We start from the raw sequence: 15,330 nt of genomic DNA, 5'->3' as shown, positions 1-15,330 counted from the left end.
CACAGCCCCTTCATCTCTATGGAGTCAGATGGGAAGTTGTTTTCCCTTCATGGCTCATCCTAAGAAAGAGGTCAAGTTTTCATATATGAGCAGTTTTGTTTCTTTATGTTCTACTTTATGTTACTGGTCTGTCTAGTCCTGAGCCATTGCTCACAGAGGTGTGTCTTAGATATCTGAGAGCTCAAGACCTGCCTGACCTACAGTGAGTTCTAGGCCAGCTACAATTACACAGACCCTGTCTCTAAACAAACAAACAAGTAAGTAAACAAAGTCTTTAAAAAAAAAAAAAACCCTGCTGGGCGTGAGGCCTCCAATCCCAGCACTCAGGCAAAGGATCAGGATCAGGAGTTTAAGGTAGCTGGACTACATAGCGAGCCTGAGCCACATAGTTAAGTCTGTCTCAGCCTAGGGCTTCATGTATGCTAGCAAATGCTCTACCGACTGGGGCTGTATCCCCAGCCCCCTGTAGTGAGATTTAAATTTTTTCTGTCTTTATTTTTTACTCTCTTTTTGTTCCAAGTAAAAGACTATGTTCTAATTTTATAGTTTTCAAGTTTTGTTCTCTTTAAATATTTGAAACATACCCACTAAAAAAAAAAAATTCTTCAGTAGAAGGAACCAGCGTCCTTTAGGGAAATGGCTGATTCTGGGCTGCGGCAAACAAGAAAGAAGCAAAGGAATAAACCCCACAAAGATGGACTATGTCAGAAGAGCATAGGGACCAAATGGAAGAGCTCCTGGTGGCCAAAAATGAAATCATTTGAGCAACAGAGTCATGTGAAGTAGTATTAGATATATCCCAGAGTGTAAAAGAAATGTCCACGGGTCGATACTGGTATGTGACTGAATAGAATAAAACCAGGGAAAGACCACTCTCTTCTTGTGCAAATAATTGGTCAGTACTGCAGATGGAGCTTAGTGGAGAGTGCCAGCCTTGCACACCTTTCAAATGACACCTTCAAAGGACAATGTTACCTTCACAGGGAATTGAAACTGCGGCTACACCATCTCCTTTGTTGTGCGTGGCTTTCTGGGGATTGAACCCAGGATCTTATGTAGATAGGTAAGATATTTCTCTACCACTAAGTTAGAACCTCAGTTGCTGCCTTACTCCTACCCAGAAGTGCAGTTGGACTCAGCCTCATGAATGCTCGAGGCTGTACTTAGGGAACTAAGCCCACACCATTCACCTCTTTTTTTTTTTTTTTTTTTTGAGATATGATCTTGCTAAAATTGCCCAGGCTAACCTGTAGCAGGCTTTCTTGGCCCACTAGCCCCCAAATCATGACACAGAGACCTTTTATTGATTGTGAAAGCTTGGCCTTAGCGTAGACTTATTTCTAATTAGCTCTTTAGTTTAACCTATTTCTATTAATCTACATTCTGCCACATGACTTGTATTTTTACCTCTCCTCCTGCATGTTCTGCTTCCTGTCCATCTCCTCTGGCATCTTCCATGCCTAAATTTATCCCCTCTTCTTTTCTCTCTGCCCTGAAGTCCCACCTAACCTCTTCCTGTCTTGCTTTTGGCCATTCAGCTTTTTTTTTTTTTAAAGATTTATTTATTATATATAATGTTTTGCCAGCATGTGCCTTCAGGTGAGACGAGGATGCCAGATTTCATTACGGATGGTTGTGAGCCACCATGTAGTTGCTGGGAATTGAACTCAGGACCTCTGGAAGAACAGTCAGTGCTCTTAACCTCTGAGCTGTTCCTCCAGTTCCGGCCATTCAGCTTATTAAATACTCAGATGGCACTTTGGCAAAGACACATCTTCACAGTGTACAAATAGATTATTCTACAACACTAACCTTAAGTTTAGAATTCTGTCTTAGCCTCCTGAGTATCTAGGATATAGACCTGCACCACCATGCTCGGATCCTAGCTTTGTAAGTGATGACCTTCTTTGTAAAACATACAATGTGAAGGGTAAGTTGGAGTGGAATAGCTTCTGGGTGGAGGAAGGTGGCAGGCACTGCCCCTACTAGGTAACCAGGTTCAACATTAGCCACAAGTCCCACTGATAGTGTTTCTAAATTTTATCTCCGGTTTTCCAACCTCATAATTTTGGTCTAATTATAAGAAAAGCATGACACTAACTCGAGCAAAGAGCCCCCCTATAAAGTATTTAACTAGTATTGCTGAGAATTGGAGGGGTCACCAGAAACAAGGAACATCAGGAGTCAGTGGTACAGCAAAGAGAAGCCATGAGACATTCAATGCCTACATATAATTCAGATATCCTGTATGGAATGAAGAAATTATTTAACAGCTAAGTAGTCTGAATAAGTATATACTTTTTTTAAAATTCATTTTTAATTTTTTTTTTTTTTTTTGCTTTTTGACACAGGATTTCACACTGTAGCCCCTGTATAGCCCACGTTGGCTTCAAACTCATGAAAGTCCTCCTGCCTCAGCCTCTTGGCTGTTGGGATTACAGGCTTATGCTTCTGTGCTGGCCATAAATGTATATTTTAGTTGTTAATGATGTTATCTGTGTTCTTCCATTAAACAGCAAATAACCTATCTAATATAAGATGATAATAGTAGAGAAAGGTGGGACAAGGTAATTCCTCTGCACCATCCCCTCAGTGTTTTTCTAGTATTAAACTAGGCTTTTCCCAAGGATTTTTTTCATTCTAAAAAATCTGTACCACATACTTTTTGAAAACCATATTTTAAATAATATCACACTCTTGAGCAGCTCACGTTTTTAGCAAATATAACAAAGGAGTACTTTGCCTGAGGGATTGGATAAATGATTCTTGCAAAGAGGCCCAGTATTTGGCTGTTTTTGTGGCCCTCTGAAGACATGCTCATAAAAGTTAGAGTTACGTTGTTGGGTTTTTTTTTTTTTAAATCTTAACTTCTTTAGGACATTTCAAGTTATTTTGTTTGTTTTTTTTTTGCTTTAATCTTCAAATTGATCAAAATTCTAATAAAATACTTACTATACCTCACACTGTGTAATTTTTTTTGCCTGTTTTTATACTGAGTTTCTGTTTATAGCTTAACTTGTAAAGAAAGGCTGCAACATTAATGTTATTAAGTCCACTTTATTCTAGTACAGAAGTGGCACTGTGTCGTAATTTAGATGGAGCAGTTTGGGTTTTAATCTAGAATAACTTTTTGTACAAATTTTTCCTTATTAGCAATAATGTTAATACAGCTTTAGTAGTTTAAAGAGGGATACATAAGTAACATTTATTTTTCAGAATAATTTTGTATTAGACTCTTGAATGCTGTGGTTATTTTTTGTTAACAAAGCAGATATCCCAGAGCCGTGGAGGAGGGGAACAGTGCTCACCGCTTCCCACTTGTGGATTTGGGGAGAGGAAGAGTTCTGAATATTTTCCTTAACCACAGATTTTCTCAGTATTGACAGAGTGAGCACATTGATTCCTGGCATCTTAATTAAAGTGTAAGAGCACATATGCTGCCAGTTGCAGTCCCAACAGTTTCAGCCCTGTTAACAAGAGGAGCTTAGAGTCTTGTGATGGCTGTACCCTTAAGGTTAGAGAAGAAAGTGTTCTTTTTGTTCATTGATTTATTTTTCCAAATTTTTGAGTAAATTAGTATAAAGAAAACTAATATTAGGAGAAACTTCTACTCATAAACTGTCATTGCAGTAGTTTGTGATGTTCTGAAGTTGCACTTTTTGTTGTGTGTCAAGTGCTCCTGTTTCAGCTAGAGTCACTCTTTTCAGCCAAAGGTACCAATGCTGGGATTATATGAAATAAAGTGATATGCAAAATAGATGTTAACAAATATTTAACATCTTTAAAATGTTTATTTGTAAAGATTTTTATTTCATTTGTATGAAGATTTTGCCTGCATGTGTTTCTGTGCACCATATTTGTGCATTGCCCTCACAAGAAGGAGTTGGATCCCATGGTACCGCCCAGTGTGTCATGCTGGGAACCAAACTTTGGTCCCTTACAAGACTAGTATGTGTTCTTAACCACTGAGCTATCCCTGGCTCCAGTATTTAGCACCTTATGTTAAAAACTAAAAGATCTTAGCTGGGTGGTTGTGATGCACACCTTCAAATCCCAGCACCCAGAAGGCAGATGTTCTGTCTGTCTGTATGCTTGCTGGAAGCAATACATACAGAGGGCAGGGGAAGGTGATCTCTGTGAATTCAAGGCCACAGTGAGTTCCAGCACAGCCGGAGTTGTTATTCAGAGAAACTCTGCCTTGAAAAACAAAACAGCAATAAAAACAACAAAAATTGAAAGATCTTATGGCTTTAGGGCCGGAAATCTTAGAACACATTCACCCTCACCTAGGTCTGTCTTAAAACTCGAGGAACTGAGTGATGCAGCTGGGAGGAAGTGACGGCGTGGCTGACAGTGTTGATGTAGACAGGAGCCAGACAACTGTGCTGGAATCTCTGTAACATGAAAAGGTAGACATTTGGGCTGCAGAGATGGCTCAGAGGCTAAGAGCACTGACTGCTCTTCCAGAGGTCCTGAGTTCAATTCCCACACCCACATGGTGGCTCACAGCCATCTATAGTGAGATCTGGTGCCCTCTTCTGGCCAGCAAGCATACAGACAGACAGAACACTGTATACATAATAACTAACTAACTAAATAGATAAAGAAATCTTTAAAAAAAGGTAGACATTTGTTACAGTCTTGACTGGGGTGTTGCTCTTCACTTGGACAACAGCATGACAAACATTTCTTCTAAAAGAAATTTTGGAATGCTGTATCTTTTTCAAAACATTATTCCCCCATGAACTAGCTGACAGTGTAACAGAAGTAAACATGGAAGACTGCGTGTGTACATGTCTCAATTAGAGTTTTTATCGCTGTGAAAAGACGCCGTGACCACAGCAACTCTTATAAAGAAAACATTTAATTGGGGTGGCTTGCTTACAGTTTCAGAGGTTCAGTCCATTATCATCATGGCGGGAAGCATGGTGACATGCAGACAGACATGGTGCTGGAACTGAGAGTCCTACATCTTGCAGGCAGCTAGGAAGTCAGGTGGTATCCTGAGCAGAGGAAACCACAAAGTCCACCCCCATAGTGACATACTTCTTTTAAAACAAGGCCTTATCCACCCAGACAAAGCCACACCTCCCAATAGTGCCACTCCCTTTGGAGGCCATTTTCTTTCAAACCACCACAGTGTAGTTTTATTAACATTTTCATGTTGCAGAAATTTATAGATAAAATTTATGAATATATGACCTTTTCTGAGACAGGTTCTATATGTAGCCCAGGCTGGCCCTAAACTTAATGCTAATCCCCACCTGCCTTAGCATACAGACTGCTAAGATTTACAGGCATGTGCCACCAAACCTGGCTAAACACCGCTAGTTTTTTAGAAATTTATTTTAATTATATGAGTGTTTCTCACGTGTCTGTGTACCATGTGTATGCCTGGTGCTGAGGAGGTCACAAGAGGACATTGGATCTTCAAGATTTAGATTTATAAAGATGGTTATGAGCTGTCATGGTCTTGGGAATTGAACGGTCGTCCTCTGAAAGAACAAGTGTTCTTAACTGTTGAGTTACCTCAGCCCAGCATGTCCACTCTTAAAGTATTAGTTCCCTTAATTAAAGTTTACTTAGAATTTAATATTAGTACAACATATCAGAAAGAGAAGAGAACCTCACCGACATAACAAAAGCAGTGTTTGAACAGTTCACTGTGAAGATGAAAAGGTTTTAAAATCAGGAACTGGCTGGGAGTGATGGCACACACTCTAATCCCACCACTGGGGAAACAGAGGCAGACAGGTCTCTTAAATTTGAGGTTTGAGGCTACCCTGGTCCACTGAGTTTCAGGACAGCCAGGGCGACACAGAGAACTCTGCCTTGAAAAAAAAAAACAATAAAAGGAGGAATGGATTGGGGAGGGGGAGATTGGGAGACTTGGAAGAGAGAAGGGAGGTGGTCAGCCTGGAAAAATTAATAAAGTTAAAAAATAATGTAAATATAGAAAAGAATAAAATGATAAAACAGGCTTGGGACTGGGGAATAGAGTGACCGTGTTTAGCATGTGTGTGGATCAGGCAGGGTTCAGTCCCCAGCCCTGTTATATACAATTTATTGAAATATATTAATGAACACCTAAATAAATGTAAATAAGTTTCACATTCATTTCAATTTCTTGGATACAACAAAAGTTTTTAAAGGCTAATGGTATTTCATGATGATTTAGAGGTTTAGCATCCAAATACAGTTTCAGTAGCTGAGTATAGTGGTACGCCCTGTAATTCCAGGACTTGGGAGGGCCAGTGGGTCCTTACGTGTTTAAAGCTGTCCAGGGCTGTAGTGAGATGCTTTCTTAGCTCCTGTTTCCCTCACCAAAGACACTACAGTAAAAGTAAAAATAGGGCCAGGCAGTGGTGGCGCACACCTTTAATCCCAGCACTCGGGAGGCAGAGGCAGGCGGGTCTCTCTGAGTTCACGGCCAGCCTGGTCTACAAGAGCTAATTCCAGGATAGGCTCTAACACTACAGCGAAACCCTGTCTCGAAAAGCCAAAAAAAAAAAAAAGTAAAAATAGAAAATGTTTTCAAACCATGTAGATAATAGAAGACTGAATGAAATCTAGGGAAATCTAAGTTATGTACAAACTGGAAAAAGCAGCTTTGTTTAAAAAAAAAAAGCTGTGTGTAAAGTCCTTTGAATAGCTATTTCTCCAAAGAAAATATACAAATGAATTAGAGAATGCAGATTTGAATCATAATGATACCAACTCATAATTATTAGGATGATTACTATTTAAAAAAGAAACAGCTGGGCAGTGCTGGCTCACACCTTTTTACCTTTTTAATCCCAGCACTTGGGAGGCCAAGGCAGACAGATTTCTGTGAGTTCAAGGTCTACAGAGCTGTTACACAGAGAAACCCTGTCTCAAAAAACAAAACAAACAAAAAACAAAACAAAAAAACAGAAAATTCAAATACTGGTAAGGGTATAAAATTTTGGAACCCCTATTCACTATAAGTATATATATATAAATGCACCAATGTTGTGGAAAACAGTATGGCACTTCTTCTGAAAACTAAAAGTAGAAAAACCACATAATGCAGTGCTGAGTCTCTTGGGAATGTCCAAAAGAGCTGTACAGAGTCTTGAAAACACAACCAAAGACTTGAAGACTGCAACCCACATGGCCACTGAGGGAAGAGCTGATAAATCAAATGTGTAGTAAAGCTATCTCGTGGAATACTTCTAACTACTCCTTCCAAGCCCGGCATGGAGGCACATGTCTGTAATCCCAGTGCTTGGGGGCAGAAGTGGAAAGCTTGATCTGCTTCCAGGCCAGCATAGTGAATCTGTGTTGAAAAAAGAAGATTTTACAACATATAGTGAGACACAGATGGATCTTGCAGACATGCTAAGTGAAATTAACCAGCTACAAAGATCCTGTGTAGTCTGTGATTTCACTACAATGAGACACTCAAAAGCAGAGATGAAGGTGGGGTCTAGTTTCCACTGGCTGCTGTCATGGAAACTTTAATTTACAAGACAAAAGGAGTTGTAGTGGTGGTGATGACTGTAGCACACACTGTCTAGTGCCACTGTGTGTTCATATGGCGAAGATAGCAAATTTTCAATCATAATACAGTTGAATGTTATTCATAGGCATGTATATTGTGTTCAGTAGAATGCAATTAGATCCTGGCTCAGTAGTATACCTATTTCATATCAGTTTACAAATTCATTTCAGAATTCTTTATTGTTGTGTGTGGTTCTTAGAATTTCTCTCCAAACTAGTTCCATCAACAGTTAATTCATGTCTTACGTATGTTTACATCTTTGAAAAGCCATGATTTCTTTGTTTTTAAAATAGGGTCTCAGTATGTAACCCTGGCTGGTCTGGAAATCAGAGCACATACTGATTTTGTAATGGACCTGGGTTTGGTTGGTTCCCAGCAGACATATCAGGTGACTACAACCATCTTTAACTACAGGTACAGGAGCCAGTCAGACTCCCTCTTCTGGGTTCCACAGGCACTTGCATTCGTCTGGTGCACATACATACCCCAAGTCCTTAACACATTGATTGATTGATTGATTGATTGATTGGAAAAATTGATTGAGAGGATCTCACATATTCCAAGCTGGGCTCAAACTATGTAGCTGAGGATGATTTTGAACTTCTTATCCCCTACCTCCATCTCTTGAGTGCTGGGATTGCAGATGTGTACGAACTGTGTTGAGTTTATGTGGTCCTGGGATTGAACCTCGGCCTTTGTGCATGGTAGGTAAGTACTCTGCCAACTGAGCTACACCCCCAGCCTCACTAATCCTTTTTAGTAGTATTTCTCTGACTGGGGCTGGAGGGGTGGCTCAGTGGTTAGAAGCCTTTTCTGGTTAGTGAGCTTGCTGCTCTTTCCAGGACCCAAGTTTGGTTGCCAGCACCCATATGAGACAGTTCGCCACCACCTATGACTTCAGCTCCAAGGGATCCAGTGCCATCTTCTGACCTCCATAGATACTTCTATTTCCCTACATTCCAGCTTGAAGGAACTGTAGCAAACCATTTCTAAGAGCAGTCTTTGTTCTGGGTTGTGTGCTTTTGTGTACATACTTCTTGATCTGAATCACACCTTCCTAGATAATTTCCATCTACCTTTGAGAACCCAGTTTAGAGATCTCTTTCCCCCAGAAGCTTTTCTTCACACGTTGTCCTCAGTTAAAGGGATTCATAGCACTTGCCAGTGACTTTGTTGGGTATTTTTCTTCTTCTGTGTATTCCTCCTCCCTGCGGAATCTGTTACCATAGGAATTGCTACATTTATTTGATCCACAGAAAGTGGATGTTCAGAAAATGTTTGTTGGATGCTCCAGTATGCGAGTAGACTGCATTTTAATTACCCTCGTGTTAGCTGTTTACAGACCATTTTACTCTATGTAAGTTTTCTTAGCTGTAATTTACAGCAGTTAGAATTCTCCTGTCTGAGCCAAGGTGTTCTAAGCGATAGTGGGGATGTAACATGAATGGTTAGTGAAGTTATGCACTGCAGTATGGTGGAGACATCTCAGATGTATTACCTATTTGATATTAAATATACTTTTAATTGTTGAACATTAAAAAACGTCTTTAGCCAGGCGATGGTGGCGCACGCCTTTAATCCCAGCACTCGAGAGGCAGAGGCAGGCAGATCTCTGTGAGTTCGAGACCAGCCTGGTCTACAAGAGCTAGTTCCAGGACAGGCTCCAAAGCCACAGAGAAACCCTGTCTCGAAAAACCAAAAAAAAAAAAAAAAAGTCTTTGACTGTGGCTGGAAGATGGCTCAGCAGTTAAGAAAGAGCACTTGCTGTTCATGAAGAAGACCTGGGGTTCAGTTCTCTGGCAGCTCACAGCCAACTGTAATTTTACAGTTACATGGGATCAAACACCACCTTCTGGCCTCTGAGGGCACCAAGCATGTATGTGGTATAAAGATACACATGCAGGAAAATTTATGCATATAAAATAAAGATAAATAAATTATTTTTAAAAAAGTGGGGCTTGGAGAAGCGACTTAGCAGTTAAGAGCACTTACTTGCTCTTCCAGAGGACCCAGTTTTGATTCCCAGAATCCACATGGCAGCCCACAACTGACTCCAGTTCCAAGGAATCTAATGCCCTTATTTGGCCTCCACAGGCCTTATGCGTGCATGTGGTGCACAGACACACATGTAGGCAAGACACATGTATACTTTTTTTTTTTTTTTTTTTGCCTCAAATGCACAAAGATCTACCGGCCTCTGCCTCCTCACTGCTGGGATTAAAGTCATGTGCCTCCATGCCCAGCTGTTTTATTTGTTGTTTTGAGACAAGGTCCCAGCCACACGAAGGTGGCATACGCCTTTAATCCTAGCATTCAGGAAGCAGAAGCAGGTGGATCTCCATGAGTTTGAGGCCTACGCCTTTAATCCTAGCACTCAGGAAGCAGAAGCAGGTGGATCTCCATGAGTTTGAGGCCAGGCTGGTCTACAGAGCAAGTTCTAGGACAACCAGAGCTGTTACACAGAAACACCTTGTCTCAAAAAACCAAAATGTCCCACTAGGCAGCATTGGCTGGCCTGGAACACAGACCAAGCTGGCCTAAGACACATGTATTCTTAAAAATAAAAAAAAATGATTGTTTATAAAATATTGTATAAGGGGCTGGACAGATGGCTTGGAGATTAAGAGCACTAACTGTTCTTCCAGAGGTCCTGAGTTCAGTTGCCAGCAACCACATGGGTGAGATCTGGCACTCTCTTCTGGCAAAACAGTCTGGACATTATAAATAAATAATTCTTTTAAAAAATTGTATGAAACCCTCAAAAACAATAAAATATATTAAAAAAACAAACAAACCAGAGCTCCTTTTATTGTTGTAAATTCTTTTGAGACTTCCCTGTAGACCTATAGTTTTTAAGAAGACAAATGTGGTGTGTCCTCATAAGCCCAGCACTAGGGAGGCCAGGACTATAAATATAGTAGATAGTTTAAAGCAGTGGTTCTCAGTCTTTTTAATGTTGTGGCCCTTTAATACAGTTCCTCTTGTTATAGTGACCCCCCAACTATAAAATTATTTTCATTGCTACTTCATAACTGTAATTTTGCTACTGTTACGAATTGTAATGTAAATATCTGATATGCAGGGTATCTAATATGTAACCCCAAAGTGGGGTGTGACCCACTGGTTGAAAACGTCTGTTAAATCTAAGTAGACTATCTAGCAAGGTCCCCATCTTAACAGACAGACAGACAAGAAGCTGTGCTAAAAGTGATGCTGGATTGCTGCGCATCCCCCTCCATGGAGATGCAAGCAAGTACCTGGTGTGCTTGTTTTATGTACAGGTATTAAAGTCAGAGTTGTAATTAGTATCTGTAAGTATACAAGTTTGGAAGTGTTTATTTTGAATTACCATCTGTTTGTGAGTGAATTCTGGTTAGTATGTAGGTCAAAATGGGATCCTCTGGAGCTTCCTGGTAGATACAGTGTAGGTGTTTGGTAAGTACCTTTCTGTTTGAGTGAGTTTGACCCCCTTTCTTCTGCAGTAAACAGATGGATCAGAAAATGTACAAAGTTGCAATGAAGTCTCTTAGGATTGTAGACTAATTTATTGTTAGAATGCCAGTCCCTGACTCTTTTGGGGATGTTTCTCTTTTAGCTGTTGTTTTGTTTTGTTTTGAGACAGGGTTTCTCTGCATAACTTGTCTGTCCTGGAACTCACCCTGTAGACCAGACTGGCTTTAAACTCAGAGAGATCCACCTGCCTCTGCTGTCTGAGTGCTGGGATTAAAGGCGTGCACCACCACCTCCCAGCTGGAATGTTTTTCTTATCATCAACTTTCAGATTTACTAATGTCCCTGACTGGGAGGTCTTATGGAATAGAAGATACAGAGCCTGGATTCTAAAGGGGTCTCGAGGTTTAGGAAGAATCACCAAGAATGCAGAATTAGTGTACCGCAGGTTTAAAAAGGACTAAGTCTGGAAAGGAGCCATATTTATAGCAGAGGACATATGTTTAGAGAAGTGAATCAGCCATTATCATAGCTGTAGTAGGACATATGTATATAGAAGTGGACTGGTCAGTGTCGTAATATAGTGGGACATAGGTATATAGAAGTGGACTGGTCAGTGTCGTGGCTGTAGTAGGACATATGTATATAGAAGTGGACTGGACAGTACTGTAGCCGTAGTCCAGAAGCCAGTCATTGTAGAACTTAGGTTGATGCATTACTTTATCTTTTTTAAAAATCTAGCTTGGATATTAAATAATTTTAAATCAATATTTTAGATCTTTGAATTTTTTTTTATATTGGTCAGCTGAACTAGTAGTACTACCAGAAGTCTTAGAGTGAAAACTTTTATCTTAAAAGAAGCAAAGTCTCAGGACTGTGTTCTTCAGTGGTTAAAAAGAAGTACTCAGCATGTATGAGGTTCCAGCTTCAACTGCCAGAAAGAGATTGATTTTTTTCTGTTATTTCTAGGTTAAGTCATTAAATGAAGACATCGTATTTTGAAATATGATTAATCTCCTGATGCAGCATCAGAGGCTAACAATATTCATGGCCAAATCTAGGTAAGTTGAAATTTACCTTAAAAGAAAGAACCAATCAACTTAATACTGTTTTGTTGAATGTAACCATGTTGAGTCTTGATTACTGACTCCCTCGTTCCCAGAAAATAAGTGCAAATGACCTTAATTAAACAAACACAGTATTTCCTAGTGGAGAATATTCACACAGCCTGTGGAAGTTGATCTCAGGTGAAAGCTGCCTGTTGCTGTTGAATATCGTCAGATATCAGTGTTGTCCTTGGGGAGCATAAGATCACCTACGTGTGTGTCGAGTTCTGGAGACGTGTGCTTATGAGAGCACATGGGTCTTTATTCAGTGTTTAAAGTGTCAGTGAATATTATAAGGTGTCACAGCTGAGATGTGGCAACCAGATACTAATGTGCTATTCAAAAGTGAAAACTATCCAGTACCTCTCCTTTCCCTTTGTTAGGAGATTGTGCGTCAGAAGGAGGGCCTCGGAGATTTGAATAGAGATTTCACATCTTTTAGGGCAATGCACAGCCGTAGCAATCAGGAACTCTTACCAACTCTGAAAGTCTGCACTGGATCCACACAAGAATGGGCTTGTCCTCAGGCAGACGCAGGCAGACTCAGGGCACCCTGCCCCTTACTGCAGAACTGTTTCTTACTGATAGAGTCAGAGAGAGGAGGAGTCAGTTGGCATCCACTGGTGACCCCATCAGGTTCCATTGTTTCCATTGTTAGTCCTAGTCCAGTAGTCACAGGTATGGTCCTGGTTAAACTAAAGGAGTCACACAGCAAGACCAGACATCATGAGTCTTGGAACAGACAAGTTGGAAGGAGGATGGTGAAGAGGTATAGGAAGAGAACAACCTGAGTGCATTGTGCACATCAGCGAAACTGTCAAAATTCTCATTCAGTTTCTAAACAGGTCTCTTTCCCAAAACTGGAATGTAAACCACTGCCTGTGTTCACCAGCTTGAGCTTTTTTCGAGAACTAGCCCCTGCTCTCATCATGTCAAAACCTTGTCCTGGTTTTGCCCCCCCCCCCCTTCATTTGTTGGCTACCCCTCTCCTTTGTTTCTTTCCTATTACCAATATCTTGTCATGTCTTTGTCTCCCTTACTCCCACACCCTAGGTCAGATGACCCCTCTGACTGCTGGATGCCACTAATAAAGGGCGTCGTCTTATTGTCTTGTCTGTCCCTCATTCTCAGCTGTGGTCGCCTCATCTCAAAACCCAGCTTCATTCAGTCCAACTTCAAAAGTCCCCATAGTCTATTCAGTCTCAAATTACTTCAAAGTCCAAAGTCTCCTCGGAGATGCATGACAATCTCTTAACTGTAATCACCTATAAAAACCAAAATAAAAAAGCAGATCACATACTTCAACATATAATGTCATAGGATATACATTAACCATTCCAAAACATAGAGAAGGGAGCATATCAAGGAAATATTAACCCACAGCAAGAGCAAAAACCAGATGGGCAAACTCTAAACTCTGCATCTTTGCATCTGATGTCAAAACGCTCTTCAGGTCTCCAGTTCTGTTCAGATTTGTTTACAACTTACTTCTTTTGGGCTGGTTCCACTCCCTGTTAGTAGCTCTTCTCCTCAGGTATCCCATAACTCTGACAGTGGAGTGCTTTAGCACTGCTTAATGGGGCATACTAGTAGGAGCATGGAAGACAGAGATGCTAAGAGTTATTTGAACTGACTGAGGCTCACTCAAGAGGTTTCAGAGAAGAATTTTAGTATGTTGTCTAGAGATCATTCTTGTGATATTTTGGTGAAAAAAAAGTGGCTGTCTTTTACCCTTGTCTGAAGAGTTTTCCCAAGGCTAAAGTGAAGAATTTTGGGTTAATGTAGCCTGCAGGCAGGTGAATTTTAAGTGCACATCTGACTAGCTCCCTTCCATAGTTAAAATGAATGTGTTTAAGGAGGATAGGGAAAGAATGACATAATTTTAAGATTTTCAAAATGTTTCTATCAGTTATACCTTTTTTTATTATTATGTATACAGTATTCTCAGTATTCTGTCTGCATGTATGCCTGCAGGCCAGAAGAGGGCACCAGATCTTATTACAGATGGTTGTGAGCCACCATGTGGTTGCTGGGAATAGGCAGTGCTCTTAACCACTGAGCCATCTCTCCAGCCCAGTTACACCTTTTGTAAACTTAAAAATATTTTTCTCTTTTAATAATTTGATACTTGTCAGTCAAAAACTTAAAACATATATAGAACATGTGCTACGTTAAATAGTGTGCTAGTGCCCTAGGGAATGAAGAAGAGAGGATACCTGTCTTCAGAAATCACAGCAAAGTTAGTTGACTTAACACACAGAACACCTTAAAAGACCATGCCGTTTTACTATGAGAATACTGCAGGTTACATTCTTCTAGGTTTATATGATAGTACAATTTTTCATCTTAATTTTAATTGCCAAGCATTCTTTACCTTAGTGTAATATAGTTCACTTAGTTCAGAAATAGCCTAAAGTACCCACTTACTGTTGAACATTAGAAAGGATGAGTAAGGCCCACTCCTGCTGGGAAGGAGCTCATAATAGAGGGAGAACAGTATGTAAGTGGATAGCCAGCCACAATTTCTGCTAAAGACAAAGCGATGTAGGTGCAGTTGGACAACCTAGAGTGCTTAGATGGTGTTGTGTGAAAATTCTAATTAACCTGATAGGTTGGCATCAGGAAAGAGAAGCTGCAGACAGCTATTGTAGAAGGATGTGAGACAACAGCTGATGTGGGGATGGTAGTTTGTTTATTCTAACTAGAGGTAGGGTAGTTAGAGCAGGGGAGCAGAGAGGTTGGGCTGGTATCTTACCCACGTTGAGGAGGCCACTTGTTGGTTCCCAGCCACCCAGCTAGCTTAGACCTGAAATAACCACACAGAAACTGTATTAATTAAATCATTGCTTGGCCCATCAGCTCTAACTTCTTACTGGCTAACTCTTAAATTAATTTAACCCATTTCTATTAATCTGTATATTGCCACGTGGCTGTGGCTTACTAAAATTCCTAATGGCTATTTTCAGTGGCTCCATGACTTCTCTCTCTCCACCTCCTTCTCTCAGCATTCTGTTTAGTTTTTCCCCGCCTAGCTCTGTTCTACCCTATCAGGGCAAGCCAGTTTCTTTATTCATTAACCAATAATGAATATGAACCAATAAAAGCAACACATAGACAAAAGGACCTCACATACCAGGGGGTTTGGTTTTGGTTTTTAAACCTGAAAGCAGTTAAAAAAAAAAACAAAACAAAACAAAAAAAACCCCACTGAATTTAAACAGTTTTAATCACATCTGTGTTTGGAACATT

General features: G+C 40.3%; 1 protein-coding gene across 3 annotated transcripts in view; it reads left to right on the top strand.

Moving 5' to 3' along the window:
- Frs2 (fibroblast growth factor receptor substrate 2) overlaps positions 1 to 15,330 on the top strand; it is an 80,436-nt gene that overhangs the window by 50,604 nt on the left and 14,502 nt on the right. For all 3 annotated transcript variants that reach the window (XM_050132135.1, XM_050132133.1, XM_050132134.1), the window contains one exon: positions 11,945 to 12,036. The gene's annotated coding sequence lies outside the window, so the exon portion shown is untranslated. The remainder of the gene's footprint in view (positions 1 to 11,944; positions 12,037 to 15,330) is intronic.

This window comes from Alexandromys fortis, unplaced genomic scaffold (genome assembly GCF_014885135.2).
Source record: "Alexandromys fortis isolate MF-2015 unplaced genomic scaffold, M_Fortis_MF-2015_v1.1 scaffold_375, whole genome shotgun sequence".
NCBI classification, from domain to species: Eukaryota; Metazoa; Chordata; class Mammalia; order Rodentia; family Cricetidae; genus Alexandromys; species Alexandromys fortis.
Note: the sequence above shows the minus strand (reverse complement) of the source record. Positions and strands in the feature narration are given on the sequence as shown.